The sequence below is a fragment of the Amia ocellicauda genome, chromosome 1 (genome assembly GCF_036373705.1).
Source record: "Amia ocellicauda isolate fAmiCal2 chromosome 1, fAmiCal2.hap1, whole genome shotgun sequence".
Classification (NCBI taxonomy): domain Eukaryota; kingdom Metazoa; phylum Chordata; class Actinopteri; order Amiiformes; family Amiidae; genus Amia; species Amia ocellicauda.
Window position 1 is genome coordinate 31,409,239 of NC_089850.1, and position 23,825 is coordinate 31,433,063.

Here is a 23,825-nt window from a genome sequence, read left to right on the forward strand (position 1 = left end):
GGTGATAATAAAATAAAGCTTTTGTAATTGCTACCAGGTGAGCATCCGATGACAAGTGCCAGACAAAAATGAGTCTGAGACATTGTGAAGACTATTCTCTGTATAACCCAAATTAACAAAAATCTAAATATGTTTTTTTCGATATCACAACACACTCTGGCAGCATTGATCCCTGAATACGTATAGGAAGAAAGAGACACATTAAAATGTTTTGATAAAAAAAAACTACCCTGCCCATGTACAATCTAAAAAAGATAGAGGAAGACATTGCTAAAATGGCCATATTTCAGATTAAATGCTCCAGTAGCTTTCAGATGTTAACAGAAGCTCAAGACCAGCTCACAACGTGTATTTACCAGGGGTATACCTTCTGTCTAAATTGAAGGGGGTTTTCTTTGGGAAAAAATATGTTCATCATTGTGTTAATTTACTCTGTATTCTGTGAGGGACCAGTGTAAAACTAAGTTAACTGGTAAACTGGTAAAATAATTCACTTTCGAAGGCTGTCAACAATGCCTCTGCTCTGCTTTGCTCTTCTCTTTAGAGTCACTTATGTTACAAGATTCATAGATCAAATTAACTGAACGATCAAAGGCTGATGTCACAGAAATGTTTAATTACTGGTAACAACCATGATGCAAATGTTGTTTCTGACAAATCTTTCTTAAAATGTATTTTGTTTTAACCTAATTTAACAAAATATCACCATTAACTGTGTAAAGAGTAGAGTTGCATTTTAAACAGTGCTCTTCTGAGTGAATGCTTAGTCCCCCTGTGCATAGTCCTCCTAATTTTGAAAGTTTCACTTCATAAATAATCATGTAGCTTCTCAATATGTTCCATAAGGGTGTCTCAAGAAACTGTATAATGGTCAATATTTATGAAGCACTTTCTGACATGTTTTATAGTTATTAGTAGTAATAAGTAGTAGTACAATTAACTGAGCACTAGCTAGACTGACTAAGGCTGTGAACCTTATTCAAAGAACCCTTTCCTACATGCTGTGAAATCTGTTTTTGGTAAAATGAGCTTTTACTGTAATACACACATAAAGAAAATCTTAGTTTAAGTCTTTGAATTCATCTGTGATTTTTAGTAATCTTATTTATCTCATTTGGAACTTTATCAATTCCACTGTGACCTCAAGTTCAGTATAACAAGTTTAGCTGAACTTCTTGGTCTGTGCAACTGCTTATGATATGAAGAAAGCTCTTTAAGAAGAGATAAGCTTACTCCCTGTAGGGAAAATCCCTTCAGCTAATTCGATAAAAGGAATCAAAATGACATAGAGAAGTATTTACTGTATGGTGTGCTGAAGTTGTTTAATACCTCCCCTTCCATCATGCTGTTTAAAATCACATTTTTTTCTTGTCTCAGGATTGTATTCCTCTGTAACATTTGTCTTTTCTCTCGACTTGTCCTGCACCTTGAGGCAGTTTTTCCTGTTTATGATCTTGTGACATTTATGTATTTTTCACAGCCATTCAATTACCTGCAGTTTAATCATGTTTTTCTCAGGAATATTTGACTTTAACATTATCAAATTAATTTGAAACTTAAAATTAATGTAATATTTAATGTATCACATACTGCTGCATGATGAAAGTATAATACAACAATACTGGGAAATAGGTAGGGATAGTATAGAAACTGCAAATTAAGTGCTAAATCTGGTTCAGGGATCTTTAACTGAATCACATACAAAACCTTAAAAACTACCTAGCTATATGTTACTTAAGAACTAATTTATACATAATTTAATTGACCAAAGCTAAAAATAAAACGTGTTATGTGTTTCAATGAGATGGATGTACCTCCATTGAAAATCAAAGACTCTTTTCAGGGATTTAATAATCTACAAAGATGAATATGTCATTTACTGAAACTCATTCTGGCCTCTTCCTCAGTTCTTTCTGGAAACTGCTATACCCGGTACCTGCCAATAGTGTCTATCTAATATGACAATTTGATTACAGTATTATTGCTCCATTCATGACTGATTTATATCATATATTACTTATGTGAGTACATTTTTCATATTTTTGACATTTAAAGTGAGTTACCTTTACATTAGTTTTAACAAAATGGCTTTTACTGGGTAAGAAATTCATCGGCTTCTCTCTTAAAATTATTATATCTACTTTGATATAGCAGAACAAATACTTAAAACATTTTTTTAACTATAATATAAAATTGAAAGGGTTCAAAATGACACAGTTCACAATGCAGTGCATTTATTCTGGTCATATTATGTCCATGTTTTTTTTTTTAAAGGAATAGAGAGTAGTCTATAGATAGATAGATAAATGTATATTAATTCTGATGTAGTTAATATCCTTCCAGCTACTTCACAATTTCCCCACTTTGGTTTAATTGCATTGTTCTTTTCTTTCAGGAACCTGCTTCAAAGAAATCAGTTGCTTCATAATAATCCCCACTGGTAATAACACACTCTTTCATGCTGCCTCAAAATACTTATCAATATTTTCTACAAATTCTTTCATCTGACTTAATTGTATTGTTAAAATGCTTTTATACAAATCATTTTTCATCTACCTATATTCCACAGTAGTTGTTTTTCAACCCACCATGGGAGAAGAGCAGCTTTTCTCTTTTTATTTTTTATGTCAGTCAGGATAACACAGACATTTAACTGAAGCATAGATGTGAAATATTACATTGCATTTCTTGTCATCACATTATCTGCCCATTGGCCTCAAACTTCAGGTTAATTGATTCAGGTTAAAAGTTTAAATATCTCTGCCTTATCTGTGATTGCATGTTTCTGTTTAGAACCTAAAACTAATATGCTTGAATTCTGTTTGTAATGCAGGGTGGGTTTAAAGTGAGTTTACTACCTCAAACATCACTGCATTGATTTCAACTGATTGCAGCCTCATGCTTGGCTCCAGTTCACGTGTTTTTACCCTGCTGCATGCAGATTACCTATCGGGTATCAAATCATACTTAATAATTAATTTTAATTTATTTAAAATAAAGTTTATTCCAGACAATTTAGGATATGGCTATATATAATATTTAATATTGTGAGATATTATATATTAAACATAAAATATTGTTCCAGACAGTGGTAGTAGGGTAGGCATACCCTGCAGTGACACTTTAAGTCCTACAGCCACTTGCCCATGACAGGAGCTGCTGTTCTATGGTGAATTCAAGACAGTCCTATCGAGGAAAATTAATTGCTCCCCAGGAAAACTATTGTTAGCTCCAGGGTGACATACTCTAAAATTGCTGTTTCTGGAATTATAGCCTCCTGTTGATTACAAATCTCCTGGGTGAATGATTTCCCCTTCTATCTCTCATCTCCAGTCCATATTTACTATATATATATATATATATATATATATATATATATATATATATATATATATATATATATATATATATAAATAAACAATTAAAACAGAAATATTATTTTATTTTTTATTTTTTACCCTTAAATGTGAAATAAAAATGACTAATCAATTTCACACACTGCTAAAATTTGTATACATGTAAGGGATGAATGAAGACCATTGATACAAGTCCTCTAAAAGTTTGCAATGGCAGGCCATGTGCTTCTTTTCATATTTTATGCTCACAGTGCAAATAGCTCCAACTATTATAGGTCTGCTATAGCTCTCGGTAATATTAGAAGTTCACAGGTGGCCAAAAAACAACAGTGGTCACTGTTGTGTAACACGCCTTAGGAGCTTTGATTGACTTTAAATGAACCCAGCTAACCTACACAGCTTGCCCAACTTTACTCCTAGGGATCCCTAGGCACAGTTGTCTCATGATAAAGACCAGATGTAAATCAGTGATCTCAGACTTACAAGTTCCATCCTACTGTTTCTTGTTTGTCATTCAAGTTTTTCTGAAATGTACCTAAAACATCTGCATATATATGTATATTATTATTTCTAAGAAAATGCAATGGAGAGCACGGTTTGCTGTCATTTTATATATAAAATGAAATCAGTGAGCTGGAGAAAAGAAGTTTGCAAACCGAGAGAGTCCTAACTGTGTGAGGTCACATCTTTCTTCAGGATTCTCCGCAGGCCCTTCAGCTGGGCAGACTGCCTGGCTGGTATGATGCTGCTGCCTGGCTCAAATCATTGCCATCCTACTGCAAAATACCCTGCTGGCATGCATTGCCAAAAGTGAATTGTTTCACTGTTGGAAAGCTGAATAGCATATGTTTTTTGAAAATGGTTTGAGATCTACATTTTATAGATATCGCCTTGTACTGTATCACAAATGTGTAACAAGAATACTAGTAAACTGATGTATCTCTCTCCCAATTTAACAATATCAAATTATGTGAGTACTTAGAAGTTTTAGGATTGAAATAATTTGATTAAGAAGTAATAAATAAACAAATTAATAAATAAATAGCTCATAAACTGACAGGTATAATATGTAATAGATAAACTCCCTGTCACTAGTCAGACAAAGAACACAAATAGGTTTTAGCGTAAAACAAAACAACAACAAAAAGACAAGTTCTTTGTGATGGTAATTTCCACCATTCTAATTTTGTGAAGAGCTTAATCGTGAAACCAAATCTGAAAATTATCCAACTACAAATCATGAAGCAACCAAAAAAATGTAATGACTGAAAAACAGCATTCTGCTACTGAAAACAAAAAGTAATTTTGCCTGGGAGATGTCTTTGATGCTGCCCAGCTGCTTTAGTCAGCCGCCAAGCTACAGAAAATTCCTGTGGAGAACCCTATACTTTGTTTTGTATCCTTGCCAGATTAATTTGATTAAATGAGAGGTTGATTTGTTTAAAGTAAAATAGAAAAGTAAACTAACATCTTATGAGGTGTGCTTGATTGCAAAGAAAACCAAGATACTATCGACTGAATACAAATAGATGTGGATTTACTGCTAAGGTTGTTTATTGGAATTCCTAGGGCCACACTAAGAAAAAATACAAATAACAAATTACAACCACCTGATAATTGAAAATCCAAACCTACAAACAATGATGGCTTTGTTTTCTGTTTCTTTCTTTTGCGGAAAGATATAATCTAGATTTGTAGTTTCCAAGATGGTGGGTCAATATTTTGATTGAGTCCTAGAGTATGTGCTGTTATGTTAATATACTACTACTACTGCAGATGTTTTAATGAAAACTATTTTGCCTATAATCTAAAAAACGTACTTTGTTGTAATTTCTATTGAGGTGGTCAATAGATTTCAAAGGGATCATAGCATTACACTGCTTCGCCTTCTCTTAAGTATCTCCGCTTTCCAGGTGTTCCTATAATTATGGGTTTGCTTGTCAGACATTTCATAGACTGGCAAATAGTTCACGATGGAAAGTCGGATGCAGTGCAGTTCACTGTTCACCAAGACAGCATGGTTTTCCTGGCATGCTGTGATCTGCATAATATAGCTGCATGTAATTGATGTGGTTATGGCCAGAACAAAGACAAGATAACGGGCTTGGAGAGGAGCAGGTACTAAATTCTAAGCCTCGGTGTCACAGAGTGCAGAGACTGCAAGGGTTTGACAACTCAGACAGCATAATAGCTGCACTTTTTAACATAGGTATGCAATCTGAAATAAAGATAATGCTAAAACGACATAATGTGCTAGTATGACACCATTAGAATATTATCTTCAATTGTGGTGAACACTCTATGAAACAAGTCCATTGGCCTCTGGGTAGTTTAATGAAAAGGGTTAACCAGCCCAGGACTGACCCCCACATGCAGGGGAGGCAGAAGGCCTTTTCTTTGTTTCTATGGCGATGCAGGTGAGTCAAGAGGGCCCATGACTGCCATCTGATTGTAATTCCCTGGATACTGCTGTCCAACCAAAGGATAGGGCATCATTGCTTAAAAACATGAAATCCATTTGGCAGTAGACAAATACAAATTAACTAAACATAAATGGCTTGTTAAATGTTTAATATAAGTGTTGTTGTTGTTGTTTAGATTATTATAATAATTATTATTATTCACAGAGGTAGAGCTGCAATCTACAGTTGCTGTTTGCTGTAACATCAAATAAATTCATGGGTTTAATCACTCAAATGTTTTCATTGACTTTCAGTTTTGACCTGTTTCTTTACTATACATCTTATTGCTGGTGAATTGAGGCAGCTGCATTGCCATCTAATGGTAGCAATGTGATCAATACTACAACATATTTGGAGGAAATTACCTGTATGCGTGTGTATTATTGCATTATGCTTCACATTCCTACTTGCCTAAATGCTTACTGTAGAATTGATCATTCTTAGAGTTATGCTCTTACTTTTCAAATGTGACAAAGATAAATTACATTCATACATTTATTTTTTCAAAATATCTTTTTACATTTTATTTTGTAAAATAAGAGGTATTTTAAGAGATTTTAATAAGAGATCAACCCTGTTGACCATTTAGGCACAGCAGAGATTTCCTGTTTAGTAAAAACATAATGGATGTGTTTCATGGCCACTTGTCACCTGTCACCTGTTTGCATCCTGGTTGTGCACAATAAATTATTATTAAAAATGATTTTCACCTGCTGCCTGATTATATTTTTGGTGTTTCTCCTGATGTAGGTAAAAATAACATTTGCTGGTTAAAGAAAAAGGAATCAGAAAGCATCCACAACACGCAGGCTCGTTACTGAGTTGAAGCATTGTTGTTTCAGTTTATTTGTATGCCAGAGCATCTTGCTCACTGATTCTGTGCTCAAGGTTGAACTTTCTTTGAATGGAGAAAATATATTATGGATGATCCCAAGTGGACAGATATGCTTGTGGCACATATTAAAATGATGAGGTCACATGGAGATCTTACTGAAATCTTTTGTTTTACTTATTTTAAGAGTTAGTTGAGTCCTGGACAGGAATAACAAATATTCCAAAGGAATGTATTGTTTACAATATGATACTAATAATACACATACACATACACTACTGTTCAAAAGTTTGAGGTCACTTAGAAATGCCCTTGTTTTCCATGAAAACATTAATGAAATGAGTTTGAATATGAACTATAGCAAAATGAATAGGAAATATAGTCATTGACAAGGTTAAAAATAATTATTTTTAATTGAAATAATAATTGTGTCCTTCAAACTTTGCTTTCGTCAAAGAATCCTCCATTTGCAGCAATTACAGCCTTGCAGACCTTTGGCATTCTAGTTGTCAGTTTGTTGAGGTAATCTGAAGAGGTTTCACCCCATGCTTCCTGAAGCACCTCCCACATGTTGGATTGGCTTGATGGGCACTTCTTACGTAGCATATGGTCAAACTGCTCCCACAACAGCTCAATAGGGCTGAGATCCGGTGAGATTCTGGTTAGAGCCAGTTTGTGCTTTTCTGTGACGGGAGTAGTACACAGCATTGTACATTTCTCAGAACAAGAATAGACTGATGAGTGTCAGAAGAAAGTTCTTTGTTTCTGGCCATTTTGAGCCTGTAATCGAACCAACAATTGCTGATGCTCCAGATACTCAACTAGTCTAAAGAAGGCCAGTTTTACTGCTTTTTAATCAGCACAACAGTTTTCAGCTGTGCTAACATAATTGCAGAAGGGTTTTCTAATGATCAATTAGTCTTTTAAAATGATAAACTTGGATTAGCAAACACAACGTGCCATTGGAACGCAGGACTGATGGTTGCTGGTAATGGGCCTTTGTATGCCTATGTAGATATTCCATTACAAATCAGCCAGTTCCAGCTACAATAGTCATTTACAACATTAACAATGTCTACACTGCATTTCTGATCAATTTGATGTTATTTTAATGGACAAAAAAATTGCTTTTCTTTTGAAAACAAGGACATTTCTAATGCTTTTTAATGTGATAATATTAAAATATGCATTCATATCCAATTGATTATTAAGATACACTGTTTTATGTAAATGCTACATTACAATTGTATTATTAGAGGGACTGATTTACATTGATAAAGTTTGCAAAAGATTTTTGTAAGAAAATATCATGTTTGCATTACATTGTATACAGGAAAAACATCTCCAGTTCTGTTACTTTTCAATGTATATGCGTTGACTCCAAAAATGTTAACTGACAATGGTCATAAATCATTGGCTGCCACATGGTGTAGTGTCTTAGGGAGTGCTGTAAATAAAAATAAATCAGGGGATTCCTTTAATTGCTATTTATTTGGGGGGTTATTTCTTTGTCTATTCCACATTTACCTTTTTTCATACAAACATTTGTATTAATATGAAAGAGACAGAGCAAGACACTGGTGGGCTGAAGCTAAGAGGAAGATGGGAAATGGGAGAAAGGACACAGAGACTACAGCTGGGAGGAGTCCGGACCGCCACTGATGATGCTTAGTAGGCGTGGCTAGATGTTTGGCTTGTTTACCTGTTAATTGACAGCTGGATATTTGCACCAACATCTGCAGGTCCCTGTAAGGCAGTATCTCTTTCTTATAATGGCCCCCAAACTATAATTGTATAAGCACAAATGGGCTAGTTTTTAAATAGTTAATTGTAGTACATATCAGAGATGTCAGTCTTTTAAAATATTTGATCAGTTAATCAATGGGCATTTGTTGATTGATCGGTGGATTAATCAGGCACTTAATAAAATAAGTGCAACAGTCTTTAAGTGGTTGTACCACACAGTAATAATTTAATAAATACTAGGCATTTATATTACAGAACAACAACGCTGAATGGGAATGGTAAAAAAAAAATAGAAAATATTAAAAAAATAAAAAAAAACATTTTAATCAACAAACTAAATTATAATCGCTACAGCAAATGGATATTTTGCTCACAAATGATACTATAAACTACTCACAGTGCCCTTGTAAGAAAACAACTGCTTGCAAATTAAATAGAAATCCTTCCAAATTCACATTGAATCCAAATCTAGATTTATAAATTAACACTAGAAGTGCAGGGCTGCTCAATTTGAATTACTCTGTGTTCCTGAATACACTGTGCATACCTGTTCTTGACTTTTCCTAAATATATGTATTAAATATGCCTACTGCATTTTAGCTGCATAAATGCAAATCAAGCTCAAGTCACAATCTCTACCTCACCTGTCTACAGACTTTCATGTGCTTGAAAAACACATACATTGTATAGCAGTACAGGTGTCTTCTTACAACTGTAGTCAGATTGAGTGGACACTGAGAGTGATTACGCTTCAAATAAACACTTGTTTCATTTATTTGTTTTGACTGTGGAGTGTACGCATTTAGAAAACAAAAGCGATTTGATTTTATTCATACCAATCATTTTAATGTTTTATGTTCATTTTTAAATTTAAATACCCTACTCCATTTGTGCTACTTTTATTTGATTTACCTTTTATTATTTCAGTGTTTAAAGAGCTCTCTTCTTTTAGGAAGTTTGAAATGTTGGCGCTTCTAGTGTTAATCGTATTTTCGCCAGTCATTATAATGACCTGTTTAATCAATTAATCAAAGAAGCCCTAATACATATACATGACATGGATGTCAGTTATAAGGATGAATATTTTTTTAATTTAGATTATTTTACATTTTAATTATACTATTGTTTTCAAATTGTATACAATGTATATACTTAGTTTATGTAAGGGGTGTTTTTATGGGAGGGTTAAGAATAACATAAAAATACCTAGTAGATTCTAGTCAAAATAAATATTTAGTAATCAATTTTAACGATCATGTTAAGTTACAAAACCAACATGATGCATTTTATCTGCCTTATTTATACATCATGTTGGCCTTGCATGACTGCGAAAATATATTTGTGTCTGCCTTGATTATTTCCTCATTGATCAAAACTGGGGTCATAAATCAGTACCAATTATTTGCTTGTAGTAAGGTGATTTATCAGTTATTCTATGCATACATTGCTGCAGCACTGCAAATTGATTGCCAAAATTCAATCTTTTTAAATTGATGCTTGCAATCAAATTTTTTGTGACAGATTTTATTTTTTCAAAATTGCTTATTAATTAATTTATAGTAACTATACAATACTACAACAAAAAACACTGTAGTTATGTTTTAATGTTATTTTCTATAACATTAGATACATCTTGGGATATGCTCTGCATTCTCTGTGTAGCATTTGATAGCAGAATATACGTAGAAATTGCATGAGAAGCAAATTAAGCAACATATATAACATATTGTATAAAACTGTATAAGAATCCTTGCTGGATAGTATAATGTAACCTTGGATGAAATTTAAACTTTGCTCCACTTGTCAATCACAAATTAAAATGTTATCAATGGATCTATCAATTGCCTTAAATGAAACGTAACAGTATAATATGATATACTTTCACTTACTTGTGATTGTGGAGGCAATCAAAACTTGCTCTTCTCAAAAGTTCTGAATTCATCATAGACTTGGTGACCTAAAGAACTTTACAAAATTCTTAAGTAATTCTTAAGCTACTGAACCCACAATATATTTATTATTATTATCATTATTACTGAAGCTGAAGGACATTTGAACAAAGGTACACTAAACCAAGAAGAGCCAATGTTGATAGCCTCTGATGTGATGTGATGTCGCATGTTTAGCTTTCAAAATCATTAACATTAACAGACATTAGCATTATTTAATTTTATATTGAGAGGTTACAAACCCTTTATATACTCAACAGAATGGTAAGACAATAGTGTACATTTGAATAATTTAAAATGTTTACCACCCTTTAACTACAGTGACCAATGGATTTAAGTAGTATTAATAACAAGTGTATATTCAGTTAATTCTTATTAGTTTACATGAGGAAGACAACCAAAAACATAATTTGGTATATTTCATCTGTCTGCTTTGTTTGGACTGGCTGTTCTCCAAAAACGACTCCACTTTGGATTTAATTTGCACTGAGAAACGTTATTGGCTTTTTCCTTACATATTGCAGCCATTGTTACTATGGAAACCTATATCTTGTGTTCATACTCCCTACCAGAACCTATTTTTTTTCTGGAATGATTCATATAAGGTGTAGAATCGAAGTTCCAATAATTTCCCCCAAATTTATGGAATTGCTGAAAGAAAACCTTTAATTTAAAATCACTTCTGGTACTGATTGTAATCACGATGACATTAAAATATATTAGAAAAAGAAATCACATTGACAGAATTTAAATTGTTAAAAGTGTGCAACAGTGCATGTATGTGTGTTGTTTCCAGAGAAACATAGTTTTTGTGGTATGGTTGATTCCTCCATTTTTAATTATTTTAGAAATTAATCTGAATGTTTTTATTTATCAGATTAAGATCAAATGTTGATAGTACTGCATTCATACAAAGGAACAAGTTCAATTTCAGTACCATTAATTATTTATCACAAGATGACAATTGTAAGCACATGTATTAAATATGAAATGAATTTGTTTATTTATCAAACATTCAAATGAGGTTAGATATTCAAATTTAATCAGATTTTGAATATTAAGTAAGTAAAATGTAGTAAATAAAAACTAAAGATGCATAAACAATAATATTAAACCCATAGCTGGATAGGTACACAAGAATATATCACCATGTCCACCTGTATATATTGTCAGATTGTGGACAACTGTTTACTGCCAATTGTCTTGACTTTGGGCCAGATTAAATCAAAACTTTGACCCTCCCCCACTAATAGAAAACTACAGAACTGTACTCAGTTGCGGCTTCACTTTTAGTAAGATGCCACTTTCTTCTAATAAATGTAACCGCTATGATGTACAGGTTTGCAGTTTGCTATTAGCGGGATGGTCAAAGTTTTGATTTAATCCTGCCCTTTGACTGTACACTGATTTTTGTACTTGGCAGCAGCAGTACATTCCCACTCCCACATTTCGATAGGCACACAAAACAGTAACAACAGCAGAATGAAACAAGTACCTTAAATGAAATATGTTTTGACCTGTTCCGCTGTGCACTGTATAGTAAAAAGTTACTCTATGGTATTGATTAAGTGATGATACAGCAACTCATTATTTTTGTAATCAACTAATGTTTGCTTTGAAACACTGGTTTGTTGATATTGATAGGTTACAAAGAGTATTTTTTCCATTATGCAAGGGTGATTAAGAATAGCTTTTTCTTTTTCTTTTTTTTGCATTTTGATTTAACTAGGTTGCCTTACCAAATGGACTGTGACCACTTCTTCAGGGGGACTTGCAACAATTCATTGTTCACACTTGACACCAAATGTACTGAATTATACCAAGGGCAGACAAAACCACCATAAGGTCTAATTGTGAACTCTATCCTAACCTATCAATTAAGATCAAGGAGAATAGAGCTGAAAACATGTCATGGCCTTCTCAGAGGAAGTTACTACAGAGATCAATTTCTCTTGTCTCTGTTGCTATACTAGAAACTGTGGCGTGAGAGAACTGGCACAGCATCCTTCCATTTATCCATCAAAAAGTTGGTAATGATAAAGGTTAGCATATGTTATAGCTTAACATATATTTATTAGTAGCAATATATTGCAATATATTCGACAAGTCGAAGCAAATCAATCAGTCACTGGCACGGAGAACACAGAGAATGTTGTATTATAATAAGTAATCAGTGTTGTGTTTGAGTATGTATTTATTTGATTAAATTGCCTGTGCAAGTCTAAAAGTATAGGAAGAAATAATTATTTTGATAGATGTTTAAAATAAGAATATATTAATCTGACCTTTGAATGCCATCAGCAACAAAAAAATCACTGCAAATGATTAACACAATTTCATCAAAAAACCTGGGTCTGTCATTTGCAAAAAAATCATTCATTTAAAATAAATGAGAAAAGATTCACTCTTTTTTTTGTAACGAAACACTAGGGAACCATTGTTTGTATCTAGTATATGATGTAAGCAATTCCTTGTTCTGGTATGGACTTTATAGCTTGAGGAACCCAGCCAGAGCTATGATTTAAGTCTTTACTAACAACATCAGGTGGTTTGGGATACTGCATTTGTGATTTCATTATTACCATTTTGCAGAGGATCTGACATAAACAAAAAGCATTATCTCGACAGTTAACGTTCAAAGATCGCGGTAATGTAAAGCGTTTTTATTTCTGAAACACTGTCTTATCTGACCTTTAAATGTCATCTCTGCCATCTCCTGCATTACACAGTACAAACCTCATCCCCTAGTGTTTTGGAAGATTCATGTCAGTTCGATCATAATGCTAACCACACTGTAGGTCACAAACAATGTAAGTGTGGAGAATTATTGACAAAAGAGGATATTTAATTATGATAAGATGAAATCTCATCTCCAATTCATAAGGAGGTGTTTTAATTGATTAGTTTACTTTTTAATTACTTAATTGGGAAGAAAACAAACAAACTGTGAAATACATATCATTGATGAATGGCCTCTTCCTTTAGAGGGAATATGTTACATTTTATTTGTACACAATAGAATCACATAAACACTGTTATGTTATGTGTCCTGGAGCACAATAGAAGACCACTGCTATACAGCAAGCTTAGGGTTTCTTGTAAATAATTCAGAGTATAGTGAATCTTAAAGTTGACAAGTTTTCTTTTCCTCCAGCACATTGTTTAACCAGTCCCTAAAACAGCAGTCTGAGTTCATACTGGAAATAAAAGTCTGACAAATCTGATCAAGGGGTGGGGGGTTGGGAGGGTGAACAGGCCCAAGACTGGTGTGTCACTACTGATTTCCCATGTGGCTCCTTCAAAAGGTTCCTTTGCTGTTTCAAGTGATCCGATCCATTAAAATATTGAGGAGGGAAAAATGTGTTACAAATTCATCAATTCCGTTATGCTCTATGGAATGTGTGCATGCCAACATACAGTATTCTATGTCACTGGCTTCTGAGTTTATTGAGTGTTGAATTCCTCTGTGGGTGGCCTTCCTGAAAGCTAGGAAATAAGGCTGCCTTGATGAAAAAGCTTTTAACATAAACAAACAAACATTATATATATATATATATATATATATATATATATATATAATGTGTGTGTGTGTGTGTGTTCACAGACATTGTGGCTCTCCACATCTTCTTCATTGAGACTATAAATTATCTTCTTAAAAGTCTGAGAAGTGACCTACAGTGCAAAGATACAGGTTCAGATGGTCACATTCTCCAATTAGACCTATGATAGACAGCTTCTCCTCCTGCTAGCTTTGCCTTGTTATCTTTCTCTTGCTTGTGCATAGAACAGTGTTCTTCTGTACCTCACCCATTCCAAATTGATGCAGCACCATTGTACGACAATGACGGACTTGTTGTGCAAGCTGAGATAGGGATGCACACACTAATTTATTTTCTCTTTTCACGTACGTAAAAATCTGATGTATCATTGCATCAAGTGTGCAAAGGGCTTAAGTATTTATTTCCTTATAGACAAAAAACGAACACTTGCAAGACTACACTCAGTAACTACCCAATCGCAAAGTCAATTTATAAAGTCTTTGATTCCACTGAGAACTGAACTAAACTCCTGAGCAGAAAAGGAGTTTGTATAATCTCAGCAGTATCTGACAGGGAGTTTTCAAGAATTTGGTCACATGTACAACCATGTGACTTATATCACCTATGGTTTATATGAAGCAAGGGCAGGACATTGCAGTTATATTTTAGCAGGAATTTGAAGGATCTTTGAAATGTCCAGCCTGAGCTGTTAGGGCAATGTAGTATGTGTGTAGAATTTTGTTTTCTAATTAATAAATAATTCTAAGTAACACTCAAAAGGTGAGACCCCTGTTTAATGTTGCATTCTTTATCCCCCCACCCCGCCTGCCTCTAAGAAGAATAATTCAAATTGCTTCCATACGTTGTCACTAATATCAATATACAAAATAAATTAAGGCCTGCTTTTAAATAGAACCTTTATCGAACATATTCTGATTGGCAAGCAGGAAGCCTTGCAATTGTGGAAGGAATAGGCACTTCTTATTTTAAAGACTCAATAAATTGATGGGTCACTGCTTTTACCAGGCATGCTGCCAGTATTCTAGAGCATAATTATGCAGGCTTCTTAATCAACTCTTCAACTTCCTTTCTGTCTCATCAGTAGACTTCACCATCTGTTAAAGTTGGCTCCTAATATTCTCTTAGTAAGTTGCTTTCACATCATTACAGAATGGAGAGTATTAAAGATGTGGAAGGAAAGATTTTTAATATCTGATTTAACTACATTTTATTAAGCTTCTTTTTTTTACAGTTCTTTGTGCACTAATTGGTAAAGCCTTGAGTGCCTATGAAACATACCTAAAGTTCCAGGAGGGCTCTATAAATCTCGTTCTCTCAGTTGGCAAAAACAGTTGTTTGTTACTATATTTTATTTCAGAGAACTTTGACAAATAAAGGGGTTGCCATGGATGCCACATTCATAATGTAATCATAAATATTAAAATGGTATGCAGTATGAGTAAATAAATCGGGTTTTTTCCTTCCATAAATTTTTTATGCTTATCCAAACGATCTTATACAAGCACAGTCAATAATACATTTTATTTTGTTCACTAACTGACAACTTAACGGGATATTTAAATCACCTGTTCATCACTAGATAATAGAATGGATAAATGTTTAATGTTTATCTATTTGTTTATTTATGTATTTATTGTCAGTATACTGGACATACTCCCTTTTACCTCTAAATATATTGGTATTTGTATGTATTGTTATATATGCATTTTCTCATTGAGCATTTTAATTACTAAATAAATTATAGAAGAATTAAATGCAAATCGTACAGCTTTAATGCTATCTGCTTACACTTTCTTTTACACTGAAAACAACCTGCAAAGCATATGTTTGAGACTTATGTTTCTTATATTTATGTTTCTATATATTCACGTTCTGACTCTGTCCGAATCATTACTGAAACTCTGATGTTACACTTATATCTTCAATCCCAATGGACATTCAATCAATGCAAGCTTATCACTGGCAGAACAAGGTACACTAAAATAACTGACATCAATCTAACCAAATGAAGGTCTCAAAAACATCGCCAGATTGCCCGCCAGTAATAAATTTTGATAATTTTTCAAGTATACCACAACACAAATATTATAGTTATGATGCAATATTAGGAATGGGACCCATTCAAGAGTTAAAGAGTGCCAGGTAGAACAAATACATTTTTGTTGAGGGAAACAAATAATCAAAAGAATCACAAATGACTATTTTTATATGAACAATACTGAAAGACAGTAAAATAAAGATACATCTGTCCCCAGGCACTTGACAATACAAAATAAAGTATGAACAGAGTAAAAACATAAACAATAAATGACTGAGGCACCAGGGCTTAGTTTATCCTCACTAGTCTCTACAACATCCACATCTGAAGTAAAGTAATGTTAAATATGAGTATTTTATGGATGAAAGTATCAAACTGGCTAATTGCCTGTACACTGGGGGATATTTTCCACTTCCAAGTATACTGTGTATTATGTTGTTGTACTGTTATATTATATTTTGAATTGTAAGTAAAATAAAGTGAGATATTTACTTTTGTAAAGATTTTAAAAATATTTGACTTGAAGGAATATAATTCAATAATTAAATTGGTAAAATAAATATTTTAAAATCTATAATATTAAAATAATATGCTCAGGAATTTTTACTAAAATAATATATGATACATGAAAGCAAATGCCTGTCCTGTCCATTGAAAAGCACAACTTTCAATGTATTTGTTAATCAACTCTTGCTTTTTAGAATATCCTATCTTTCTCAGCCATGGTGTATGTATACAGCGACTGAATGCCTGCATATCTGGCAATTACATGAGCTGCATTCTTACAGATAGGCAAAATAGATATATATGTTGTCTTACATAAAATCATTTATAAAATCACTTCTACATGTATTGTAGTCATATTGATCACCCACCTTTTCAAAACCTGCAATTTGTCAATGCTGAATTGCTAAATTTACTGTAAGATCAAATTTAAAAAATAAAGAAGTGGAACTAAACACATACAGTAGAATGATTTATCATCTATATGATATAATAAACACTATCAATACTCACATATAACTAGAAACAATGAGGTTTCATCTCACAAAGATAAAATACCATGGCAACAGCAAGAGTTTTAAAAGTTTAGAGCTTCGAACAGCATACTTTTTGGAACTGTTGGACTGTAACAGATATACATTAATTGGAAGTAAATCTGACAGCTCTGGGGAAAAACATGGTTTGTAAGAAAAAAGCCATCAACAGACATCTAGACCAAGAAACGAATATAGTGATGAATCAAATGCTGTGAAGTGTGACTTCAAACATGTTGTACTCATTATGTATTTATTATTTATATTATAACATTATTATTATTATTATTATTATTATTATTATTATTATTATTATTACTATTTGTATTATTATTATTATTATTATTATTATTGTAGACCTACTTTTTTACTGCTAGAAACACAGGATATGCTAAAAGTTATTAAGAAGCATTTTGTTTTAAAGAGAACTTCACAGAGGGCTGAAGATTCTAATCAAGTACAATCAGAATTTTATAGTAAAGTCCTTATGACAGAATGGGAGAAATAAAAGCTTTGCTTTGGAGTTTACAGGTTGGACTATGTGTTTGAAGTTGACAGCTCCAGCTACCTAAAAGAGCATTTCAGGAAGTTAGAAGAAATATTAAGTATGAAAGAAAATGGGTTGTGGTGAAACTGTGTGCCAAAAAATATAAGATAAAAGGAGATGGAGCTATTGTTGAAACAGATTTCAGAACAGCCTGCAAGCTGATATAAACAAAGCAGAAAAACATAAATTTAAAAGCAACAAATTGCTTTCTGTAACTTCAGAAAAAAAATATTTTTACCATTTACTAAATTTAATATTTAACAGTGTTACATTAAACATATTTTAACACATTTTGTTATTCCTTTTTGATGGTTAATATGCATTGCAAATAGTGAAAAGCATTTCAAAGCTCTTCAAAGTTGAAGAAACTGTGCATAGTAATGTGTTTGATACATGTTTAAATCACATACTTTTGTGTATGGCTGTATTTTACACTCACCTCAGGCATTAATACCAAAGGCAGATTATCTTTTTTTATAGCCAGGCCTTTTCTTATTTAATTTTTCTAAAAATATGTTAATGTTATTGTTGCATGGAGATATATGGAGTGGAATGAAGTAGAACTGTACATTTATAGTGAAATACTACGCTAGTTGAGGTTGGTGCTCAGTAAGTCCTCCAGATAGCACTGAGATTACTATCAATCTCTGAATTAAAACAAATACAACAGTATAAAAATCACAAAACTAAATGCTTAACGGTTACTCAGCATATTTCTTCTGATATATTATGAGTGACTCAACAATTGTATCTCTTTAAAGTTTCACTCAGACTAGTCTTAATGTATTTTGAATAATGTTGTAGTGTCTTTATGGTGCTGTATTAAGAAAAACAACTTTATGAGGAATATTGAAAAACTATAAAATATAGTTTTGTACAAAATGTATACAAAATATAGTTTCAAGACCTGCAGGCATTGGTGAAGCACTTTCAGAACTATTTTTAATAAAACATCAATGAACCACATGGTTTTAAATGTTAAATTAGTAAAATGCACTCCTATTAACTGATGCAGATCACCTGGTTTAATGGGTAAATTGGGGGGTCATTTTGTTTTAAATTGAGCTGTCATCATTTAAGAGCCAAGACATCACCAGTAGATTATTATGAGATTGCACATGGAAGATTATGTGGAAAATTAAGATTTCAATGTTTGTTACAACCATCATGTCAGACAGAAAGAATCATTTGGCTTTTGTTTAGTAATAGTAGTTTCTTATTATGATTGGACATCTTGAACTGCGATGAATAGAGTTTAATGGCATAAAATTGGGTAGCACATATAGAGGTTACATGTGAAAGGAAGGAAAAGAGACTCTATTGTTCATCTGCCAGTATCACAAAGCTTAATTTACCCATTTAAACTCTGCCCATCTTGGAAATAGTGAAACCATGATGTTTTGTATGCTCCAAAAGTAGTTGATAGATAGATAGATACATAGATAGGGAGTGATAGATAGATAATGATGGAGTCTATGGGCCGGATTAAATCAAAACATCATAGCAGTTGCATTTATGATTAGAAGAAAATGTCATCTAAATAAAAATGAAGCTGCAAATTAGTACAGTTCTGTAGTTTTCTATTAGCGGGTGGGTCAAAGTTATGTCTCCTCTTGTATTCTTGTTTTGTGGGGTTTTAGCACCCTGGTGAGTCAGTGCCTTGCAGCCATTTCGGCTCCAGACTGAGCAGATAAGGCCAGTTTCCAAACAGTGCCCCTTGTTGGAACAAAGGCTTGGTTAAAGAAGGAGTGCCAGAGCTCAGTTTGAGAAAGATTACCAGATAGGCTATATTGTTACAGGTATTTGGTTTGTGGATTTGTGTGGAAGTATAGGAGTACCTTGTTATGGAATGAGTTTGTTTATACTGTATAGGTAATTTTCAAACCCCATTTTCTGTTTCCTACAGTAAATATTTAACCTCACTCTATATATTTAGGATTCAGGGGGGACACGTCCATTGATAGTGATAGCTTGGCCTCCAATGGCAGATGGGTTTTCTTTAGTTTATTTGTGAATTTGTTTTACTTCAAGCATATCTATATCTATCTATATCTATATCTATATCTATATATATATATATATATATATATATATATATATATATATATATATATATATAAGTATATGGTATGGTCTTGAAACCATCAAGAAACAGTTTTGGATTTATGAGGTTGTTTCATGCCAGTGTGACCCAAATCATATTCTCACATGCACAAGCACATGTATGTATGCAACACAATTAAAAATAGCTATATGGTGTTAGCTTGTGGATTTCTGTGAGGAGTTAATAGTTGGATATGTTTATGTTGTTTTCTCATGTCTGCATCTTTATTTTACAGCTAGGAATATTTTCATTTCAATGCTTAGTGAAGTTTTATCGTTCAGCTTTAACTATTGAATTCCTGTTCAGACAAACTAGACCTGAATGAAATCCACCATGCACTGTTATAGTTAATATCCTCCTGATGGATGCTTGCAATGCCATCCAAAACATTGGTGTGTTGGAATCTGCACTGTGCACTAAATTATAGCAATTTTAAACTGTAAAAATGTGTTATTACATACTTGCCAACTCTGTGAGTTAACCCCAGAGACTGACTGTTTTTCATTAATCTTAGGCTGTCCTCAAGGACTTCTCAGTGCAAAGTGAAATCTCTGTGTTTGTCATAATAGTGAAGGGACTGGGAATTGAATGTGAGGTAGAGTGGAAAATATGATTGTTTTCTTTTCAGACAATAATTCATGTAGTAAGGTTCTTTATTTCAGATTTCACCACTGTATTGGTAATCAAAACCAAATAGTGGTGGGTATTAGAGGAAAGGACTCTTGGTAAGATTTAGCTCCAGAAATATTATAGTCATCTGCTTTTTAATATCAACACTTTGACAAAGCCAAAACAGCACTATCAGCACTACACATCTGTACAGAAGAACAGGCAGAAGAACAGAAGAGGCAGAAGAACTTGTATTAGATCCCAATAACAGAACAGAATCTTTGTGGGTGAAACTTTTGAACAAGAGATCTGGAGGATTAGCGGTAGGAGTGTGTTACAGGCCACCAAACTCAGATATTCAGAAAGATGCTGCATTGTACAATGTAATCAGGACTGCATGTAGCAAGGATGTGGCTGTTATAATGGGGGATTTAAATTTCCCAAACTTAGACTGGGAAAGCCCAGTGGGGACTACAGAAGCAGAAATGGAAATGGTTGAGATGGTAAATGTCTGCTTTCTAACTCAATTTGTCAGGGAACCAACCAGAGAGAGCGCATGTATTGACTTGATCTTTTCAAATGACCAAGATGGAGTCAGAGGGACAGTAGTTAGAGAACCAATGGCAAATTGTGATCACAATATGGTTAGCTTTGAGGCATTCTTTCAAAAAACAAGGTCCAAGTCTAAAACAATGGTCTACAATTTTAGAAAAGCAAACCTTGAAGGTATGAGATGGCACTTAGAAGAGGTAGACTGGAGCACACTGGATACAGAGTCAGTTGAAAATGGATGGGTATATTTTAAGAATATACTACTTGAGGCTCAGGAGCAATTTGTACCAAAGCTTAGCAAATTGAGGACCAAAAAACACTGGCCAAAATGGTTTAATAGAGGTATGAAAAAAAATATCAAGAGAAAGAAAATGTTGTATAGCGCATACAAAAGGGATGGTGACGAAACAAAATACATAGAATATGTTGAGCTTCAAAGGGATCTTAAGAAAGGGATCAGGAAAGCAAAGAGGGAAATACGAAGAAACATAGCTCTTGGAGCTAAAACCAATGCAAAGAGCTTTTTTCAATATTACAACAGCAAGCGGTCAATAAAGGAGGAAGTGAAAGGGCAAAAATTGAGGTATCTTGGAAAAGGAACAAGATGTGTCAAATGTTCTAAATAAGTATTTCACAGAGGTTTTTACAAAAGAAAAAACAGATGACATGCCACAGGTTGACAATCAGTCCAGTCAAACCCTAAGAGAGATCAGGATAAATGAGGAGGAGGTACTAAAGGGACTAGCAGAATTAAAAACCAACAAATCACCTGGCCAGATGGGATATTTCCAACAGTACTTAAAGAAATGAGGGAAATTATTCATAGGCCGCTAACTCGATTATTCCAAATGACACTTAGAACAGGGGATGTGCCAACTGACTGGAAGACAGCAAATGTCATACCAATCCACAAGAAAGGGGACAAAACTGAGCCAGGAAATTACAGACCAATCAGTCTCACCTGCATCACTTGTAAAATGTTGGAAAAAATTATTAGACAGAAAATAGAGGAGCATCTTAATGAAAACCATATTCTTGGAGATAGTCAACATGGGTTTAGACGAGGCAGATCATGTCTTACTAATTTATTAGAATTTTTTGAATATGCAACTGCAGCTGTAGATCATGTGAAAGCATATGATATGATATACTTCGATTTTCAGAAAGCTTTTGATAAGGTTCCACACCAAAGACTGATCCTCAAATTGGAAGCTGTAGGCATTCAGGGTAATGTAAGTCGATGGATTGATGGTTGATGTATAGGAAGCAGAGGGTGTCAATTAGAGGAGTCACTTCTAACTGGAGTGAGGTTGTTAGTGGAGTTCCACAGGGATCAGTACTAGGGCCTTTGCTTTTTCTAATCTATATTAATGATCTGGACTCTGGGATAGTTAGCAAACTTGTCAAATTTGCAGATGATACTAAAATAGGTGGCTCAGCAGATACAATCTCGCAAGCACAGGCTATTCGGAGGGATTTAGATAATATTCAGTTGTGGACCGACACCTGGCAAATGAAATTCAATGTGGACAAGTGCAAGGTAATACATGCAGGTAACAAAAATGTCCACTATAATTACACTAAGGGAGGTACAGATCTAGATGAAGTAATGCATGAGAAAGACCTAGGAGTCTATGTGGACTCCTCACTTTCTCCATCCAAGTAATGTGGGGAAGCAATAAAAAAAGGCAAACAGAATGCTAAGGTATATTGTCAAAAGTGTAGAATTTAAAACAAGGGAATAATGTTAAGACTGTACAATGTGCTAGTTAGACCTCATCTGGAATACTGTGTGCAGTTCTGGGCAGCACACTTCAAGAAGGATATTGCTGCTTTAGAGGCAGTTCAGAGGAGAGCAACCAGACTTATTCCAGGTCTGAAGGGAAAGTCCTACTCGGAGAGACTGAGGGAACTGAACCTTTTCACCCTGGAACAGAGGAGACTACATGGGGACTTGATCCAAGTCTTCAAAATCATGAAAGGCATCGACCACATCAAACCAGAGGAGCTTTTCCAGATCAGCAGGGACACACGCACCCGGGGACACAAATGGAAATTGGGCTTCAAGGCATTCAAAACGGAAAACAGGAGACACTTCTTTACACAGAGAGTAGTCACAATCTGGAATAAACTACCCAGTGATGTGGTAGACGCTGAAAGTTTGGGAACATTTAAAAATAGACTGGATAGGATCCTTGGATCACTTAGATATTAATGGACACTAAACGAGCATGATGGGTCGAATGGCCTCCTCTCGTTTGTAAACTTTCTTATGTTCTTATGTACACCGAGAATAATATAATGGTTCAAACTTATAGCACATATCAAAATGATGTGTTTAAGCAGATGCATTTTAAATTAAGAAAAATGTTCAATCTAAACAGATAGAGATTTGTCAAAAAAACATTTGCACAGAAATGTAACAGTGTTTGTCAAGTAATGCCATTTTAGAAATATACTCAAAGCTGTTTTTTAATTATTTTATTTATTATACCCACAATCTAATTTTTCAATGTTGGATGACAATATTACTAATTACCTGCATCTTCCATCCCCCAGGTAATGGGTGATTTCAATAGACATTCACACAGCTCATAGTATCTATCTATCTATCTATCTATCTATCTATCTATCTATCTGTCTATCGACTGTTGCTGTCTGCCGCTGTGATTGTTGGGAGTGAGTGTGGAGGTGCAGGTGTGCATGTTTGCTGCTGCCAGGTTTGTTTGTGGTTTTTCTCCTTTACTTTTTCCTTTCTTTCTTTCTTTCTGAATGTGTTTTTGACAGTTTTGTAAAAGGTTTTTCTGAAGAGTTTCCCCATGCTGAGCTGACTCCTGCAGTCAGTGAAGCGATCGTGATGTCTGGGGCTGGGTCGGGGAGGGGGGGGAATCTGAGTTTTTCATTTGAGACTTTAACACATCGGCATGGCGTTAAAGTGACCTCTGATGAGTTTTTGCCGCTGGAGGAGTGTGTTCTGGCGATCGGGCAAGTTGTCGGTTGTGAAAATATAAAGTCGGCAGCTCGTATGAGCGG